The sequence below is a fragment of the Drosophila bipectinata genome, unplaced genomic scaffold (genome assembly GCF_030179905.1).
Source record: "Drosophila bipectinata strain 14024-0381.07 unplaced genomic scaffold, DbipHiC1v2 scaffold_25, whole genome shotgun sequence".
Lineage (NCBI taxonomy): Eukaryota > Metazoa > Arthropoda > Insecta > Diptera > Drosophilidae > Drosophila > Drosophila bipectinata.
This window is the reverse complement of record NW_027222898.1, coordinates 1-7170: the sequence shown is the minus strand read 5'-3', so window position 1 is coordinate 7170 and position 7170 is coordinate 1. Positions and strand designations below refer to the sequence as shown.

Genomic DNA, 7170 nt, shown 5'->3' with positions numbered 1-7170 from the left:
TTGAATGAATCTTATCCGTTATTAAAATATTTATTATATATAAATATATAAATAAAAATTACCCAAAAATAAAAGACATATATATTATATTGAATATATAGACCATTTGTTGTCTTCAATATAAATTGCGTGTATATTTAATTAATATACATGCGTTGCGTGATGTATTGTTCATATTAAATTATGCGCATACATTGATAAATGCAACACCTAAAATATACATTGTTGTACCTGATATACAGGTTAATGCTTTATATAATATTAAAACAATATAAATTATATTTATATTGATTATATAAAACTAAGACATTTCGCAACAATTATTTTAGGTATATTAAAAAACAAAACATATTTTATATGTTTAAATATAGACGAATATATTGAATATAAATTGCGTGTATATTTAATTAATATACATGCGTTGCGTGATGTATTGTTCATATTAAATTATGCGCATACATTGATAAATGCAACACCTAAAATATACATTGTTGTACCTGATATACAGGTTAATGCTTTATATAATATTAAAACAATATAAATTATATTTATATTGATTATATAAAACTAAGACATTTCGCAACAATTATTTTAGGTATAAAAATAACTTTATTGAAGGAATTGATATATGCCAGTTAAATGGTGTATTTTTAATTTCTTTCAATAAAAACAAAAATGACAAAGTGTATCATTATCTATATTTATAAAACTCTAAGCGGTGGATCACTCGGCTCATGGGTCGATGAAGAACGCAGCAAACTGTGCGTCATCGTGTGAACTGCAGGACACATGAACATCGACATTTTGAACGCATATCGCAGTCCATGCTGTTATGTACTTTAATTAATTTTATAGTGCTGCTTGGACTACATATGGTTGAGGGTTGTAAGACTATGCTAATAAAGTTGCTTATTATTATATATTTTTATAATGATATGCATATGGTATATTATTGGATATATTTATATATTCATAATATTAAATATAAAAGCAATTATCTCAAATATTTATAAAAGAAAAAATGAAGATATACAATTCTTTCTTTTTTCAATTCAAATAATACTGAGAAATGTCTAGCATAAAAAAAATTAAATTTTTTTTAACTAGAATTGTCTCTTATTTAAAGATGCGAAAATTGAAAATATATCAAATATATTGTTCTTCATAGAGATATATTGTTGTATATATATATACATTGCTTTATACAACCTCAACTCATATGGGACTACCCCCTGAATTTAAGCATATTAATTAGGGGAGGAAAAGAAACTAACAAGGATTTTCTTAGTAGCGGCGAGCGAAAAGAAATCAGTTCAGCACTAAGTCACTTTGTCTATATGGCAAATGTGAGATGCAGTGTATGGAGCGTCAATATTCTAGTATGAGAAATTAACGATTTAAGTCCTTCTTAAATGAGGCCATTTACCCATAGAGGGTGCCAGGCCCGTATAACGTTAATGATTACTAGATGATGTTTCCAAAGAGTCGTGTTGCTTGATAGTGCAGCACTAAGTGGGTGGTAAACTCCATCTAAAACTAAATATAACCATGAGACCGATAGTAAACAAGTACCGTGAGGGAAAGTTGAAAAGAACTCTGAATAGAGAGTTAAATAGTACGTGAAACTGCTTAGAGGTTAAGCCCGATGAACCTGAATATCCATTATGGAAAATTCATCATTAAAGTTATAATATTTAAATAATATTATAGAAATAGTGTGCATTTTTTCCATATAAGGACATTGTAATCTATTAACATATATAATTTATCATAAAATATGACTTATAGTTTATTCAAATTATTATGCTTGCATTTTAACATAGGATAAATGTCATTAATTTGATAAAGTGTTGATAGATTAATAAGAATACAGTGCGTTAATTTTTCGGAATTATATAATGGCATAATTATCATTGATTTTTGTGTTTATTATATGCACTTGTATGATTAACAATGCGAAAGATTCAGGATACCTTCGGGACCCGTCTTGAAACACGGACCAAGGAGTCTAACATATGTGCAAGTTATTGGGATATAAACCTAATAGCGTAATTAACTTGACTATTAATGGGATTAGTTTTTTAACTATTTTATAGTTAATTAACACAATCCCGGGGCGTTCTATATAGTTATGTATAATAATATTTATATTATTTATGCCTCTAACTGGAACGTACCTTGAGCAGATATGCTGTGACCCGAAAGATGGTGAACTATACTTGATCAGGTTGAAGTCAGGGGAAACCCTGATGGAAGACCGAAACAGTTCTGACGTGCAAATCGATTGTCAGAATTGAGTATAGGGGCGAAAGACCAATCGAACCATCTAGTAGCTGGTTCCTTCCGAAGTTTCCCTCAGGATAGCTGGTGCATTTTAATGTTATATAAAATAATCTTATCTGGTAAAGCGAATGATTAGAGGCCTTAGGGTCGAAACGATCTTAACCTATTCTCAAACTTTAAATGGGTAAGAACCTTAACTTTCTTGATATGAAGTTTAAGGTTATGATATAATGTGCCCAGTGGGCCACTTTTGGTAAGCAGAACTGGCGCTGTGGGATGAACCAAACGTAATGTTACGGTGCCCAAATTAACAACTCATGCAGAAACCATGAAAGGCGTTGGTTGCTTAAAACAGCAGGACGGTGATCATGGAAGTCGAAATCCGCTAAGGAGTGTGTAACAACTCACCTGCCGAAGCAACTAGCCCTTAAAATGGATGGCGCTTAAGTTGTATACCTATACATTACCGCTAAAGTAGATGATTTATATTACTTGTAATATAAATTTTGAAACTTTAGTGAGTAGGAAGGTACAATGGTATGCGTAGAAGTGTTTGGCGTAAGCCTGCATGGAGCTGCTATTGGTACAGATCTTGGTGGTAGTAGCAAATAATCGAATGAGACCTTGGAGGACTGAAGTGGAGAAGGGTTTCGTGTGAACAGTGGTTGATCACGAGTTAGTCGGTCCTAAGTTCAAGGCGAAAGCCGAAAATTTTCAAGTAAAAATAAATATTACAATTATTGTGAAAATTATATACTTGAATAATTTTGAACGAAAGGGAATACGGTTCCAATTCCGTAACCTGTTGAGTATCCGTTTGTTATTAAATATGGGCCTCGTGCTCATCCTGGCAACAGGAACGACCATAAAGAAGCCGTCGAGAGATATCGGAAGAGTTTTCTTTTCTGTTTTATAGTCGTACTACCATGGAAGTCTTTCGCAGAGAGATATGGTAGATGGGCTAGAAGAGCATGACATATACTGTTGTGTCGATATTTTCTCCTCGGACCTTGAAAATTTATGGTGGGGATACGCAAACTTCTCAACAGGCCGTACCAATATCCGCAGCTGGTCTCCAAGGTGAAGAGTCTCTAGTCGATAGAATAATGTAGGTAAGGGAAGTCGGCAAATTAGATCCGTAACTTCGGGATAAGGATTGGCTCTGAAGATTGAGATAGTCGGGGTTGATCTGGAACCAATAATATGGTTTATGTGCTCGGTATGGGTAAATAGAGTTATAATCATTTATGGTTGTAACTTGTTCCCGGATAGTTTAGTTACGTATCCAATTGTGGAACTTTCTTGCTAAAATTTTAAGAATACTAGTTGGGTCAAACCAATTAGTTTCTTATTAATTATAACGATTATCAATAACAATCAATTCAGAACTGGCACGGACTTGGGGAATCCGACTGTCTAATTAAAACAAAGCATTGTGATGGCCCTAGCGGGTGTTGACACAATGTGATTTCTGCCCAGTGCTCTGAATGTCAAAGTGAAGAAATTCAAGTAAGCGCGGGTCAACGGCGGGAGTAACTATGACTCTCTTAAGGTAGCCAAATGCCTCGTCATCTAATTAGTGACGCGCATGAATGGATTAACGAGATTCCTTCTGTCCCTATCTACTATCTAGCGAAACCACAGCCAAGGGAACGGGCTTGGAATAATTAGCGGGGAAAGAAGACCCTTTTGAGCTTGACTCTAATCTGGCAGTGTAAGGAGACATAAGAGGTGTAGAATAAGTGGGAGATATTAGACTTCGGTTTGGTATCGACAATGAAATACCACTACTCTTATTGTTTCCTTACTTACTTGATTAAATGGAACGTGTATCATTTCCTAGCCATTATACGGATATATTTATTATATCTTATGGTATTGGGTTTTGATGCAAGCTTCTTGATCAAAGTATCACGAGTTTGTTATATAATCGCAAACAAATTCTTTAATGAGAGATGCATTCATGTATTATCGATTTGAAAATTTGGTATAACTCCAATTACTCAGGTATGATCCAATTCAAGGACATTGCCAGGTAGGGAGTTTGACTGGGGCGGTACATCTCTCAAATAATAACGGAGGTGTCCCAAGGCCAGCTCAGTGCGGACAGAAACCACACATAGAGCAAAAGGGCAAATGCTGACTTGATCTCGGTGTTCAGTACACACAGGGACAGCAAAAGCTCGGCCTATCGATCCTTTTGGTTTAAAGAGTTTTTAACAAGAGGTGTCAGAAAAGTTACCATAGGGATAACGTGCCTGGGGCGGCCGAGCGTTCATAGCGACGTCGCTTTTTGATCCTTCGATGTCGGCGCTTCGGATCAGTGTGAGGCAAAATTAACCAAGCGTTGGATTGTTCACCCATGCAAGGGAACGTGAGCTGGGTTTAGACCGTCGTGAGACAGGTTAGTTTTTACCCTACTAATGACAAAACGTTGTTGCGACAGCATTCCTGCGTAGTACGAGAGGAACCGCAGGTACGGACCAATGGCACAATACTTGTTCGAGCGAACAGTGGTATGACGCTACGTCCGTTGGATTATGCCTGAACGCCTCTAAGGTCGTATCCGTGCTGGACTGCAATGATAAATAAGGGGCAATTTGCATTGTATGGCTTCTAAACCATTTAAAGTTTATTATTTATATTTTAAACGACAATGGATGTGATGCCAATGTAATTTGTAACATAGTAAATTGGGAGGATCTTTGATCACCTGATGCCATGCTAGTTACATATGAAAACATTATTTAATACAATGACAAAGCCTAGAATCAATTGTAAACGACTTTTGTAACGGGCAAGGTGTTGTAAGTGGTTGAGCAGCTGCCATACTGCGATCCACTGAAGCTTATCCTTTGCTTGATGATTCGAAATATAAAAAAAATGTAAATATGCATGTGTAAATATGTATATTTAGTATAAAAAATCTTTATATGCTATATCTAAGAAAGCATATAAGGATTTATCACGGGTTGTCCACGTTTCCCTACTAATTGTGGCCTACTAACTGTTTCGTCATCTTATTAGTGACGTGAAAAATGAAAAAATATATTTTTCATTTATATTGTTATAAGTCTTAAACCTTAAGACGGCGGGAGTTGAATTACTTTCGTTTAGGTAGCCAAATGCCTCGTCATCTTATTAGTGACGTGAAAAATGAAAATAATATTTTTCATTTATATTGTTATAAGTCTTAATCCTTATCAGGGCGGAAGATGACTTACTTTCGTTTAGGTAGCCAAATGCCTCGTCATCTTATTAGTGACGTGAAAAATGAAAATAATATTTTTCATTTATATTGTTATAAGTCTTAAACCTTAAGACGGCGGGAGTTGAATTACTTTCGCATAGGTAGCCAAATACCTCGGCAGCGCGTTGTTGACGCGCATGATTCAATTCAAGAGATTCCTTCTGTCCCTATTTAAAACCTCACGGATATTAAAAATATTAAACATATATTGTTATAAGTCTTAAACCTTAAGACGGCGGGAGTTGAATTACTTTCGCATAGGTAGCCAAATGCCTCGTCATCTTATTAGTGACGCGCATGATTCAATTCAAGAGATTCCTTCTGTCCCTATTTAAAACCTCACGGATATTAAAAATATTAAACATATATTGTTATAAGTCTTAAACCTTAAGACGGCGGGAGTTGAATTACTTTCGCATAGGTAGCCAAATGCCTCGTCATCTTATTAGTGACGTGAAAAATGAAAATAATATTTTTCATTTATATTGTTATAAGTCTTAAACTTTAAGACGGCGGGAGTTGAATTACTTTCGCATAGGTAGCCAAATGCCTCGTCATCTTATTAGTGACGTGAAAAATGAAAATAATATTTTTCATTTATATTGTTATAAGTCTTAAACCTTATAACGGCGGAAGATGAATTACTTTCGTTTAGGTAGCCAAATGCCTCGTCATCTTAATAGTGACGTGAAAAATGAAAATAATATTTTTCATTTATATTGTTATAAGTCTTAAACTTTAAGACGGCGGGAGTTGAATTACTTTCGCATAGGTAGCCAAATGCCTCGTCATCTTATTAGTGACGTGAAAAATGAAAATAATATTTTTCATTTATATTGTTATAAGTCTTAAACCTTATAACGCAGGAAGATGAATTACTTTCATTTAGGTAGCCAAATGCCTCGTCATCTTATTAGTGACGTGAAAATGAAAATAATATTTTTCATTTATATCTTTATAAGTCTTAAACTTTAAGACGGCGGGAGTTGAATTACTTTCGCATAGGTAGCCAATGCCACTTGTCATCTTATTAGTGACGCGCATGATTCAATTCAAGAGATTCCTTCTGTCCCTATTTAAAACCTCACGGATATTAAATATTAAACATATATTGTTATAAGTCTTAAACCTTAAGACGGCGGGAGTTGAATTACTTTCGCATAGGTAGCCAAATGCCTCGTCATCTTATTAGTGACGCGCATGATTCAATTCAAGAGATTCCTTCTGTCCCTATTTAAAACCTCACGGATATTACAAATATTAAACATATATTGTTATAAGTCTTAAACCTTAAGACGGCGGGAGTTGAATTACTTTCGCATAGGTATCCAAATGCCTCGTCATCTTATTAGTGACGCGCATGATTCAATTCAAGAGATTCCTTCTGTCCCTATTTAAAACTCACGGATTTAAAAATATTAACATATATTGTTATAATTCTTAAACTTAAGACGGCGGGAGTTGAATTCTTTCGCATAGGTAGCCAAATGCCTGTCCATCTTATTAGTGACGCGCATGATTCAATTCAAGAGATTCCTTCTGTCCCTATTTAAAACCTCACGGATATTAAAAATATTAAAATATATTGTTTATAAGTCTTAACCTTAAGACGGCGGGAGTTTGATTACTTTCGCATA

The 7170-nt window shown here is 34.6% G+C and overlaps 2 non-coding genes across 2 annotated transcripts; both read left to right on the top strand.

Annotated features, from left to right (window-relative positions):
• The first annotated feature begins 707 nt into the window (after window positions 1–707).
• On the top strand, window positions 708–886 carry LOC138927420 (5.8S ribosomal RNA). Its single transcript, XR_011443913.1, has one exon. It is a non-coding gene; the product is annotated as a 5.8S ribosomal RNA (ribosomal RNA).
• Window positions 887–1205: 319 nt separating this feature from the next.
• On the top strand, window positions 1206–5154 carry LOC138927438 (large subunit ribosomal RNA). The gene has a single exon (XR_011443931.1). It is a non-coding gene; the product is annotated as a large subunit ribosomal RNA (ribosomal RNA).
• The last annotated feature ends 2016 nt before the right edge of the window (window positions 5155–7170 follow it).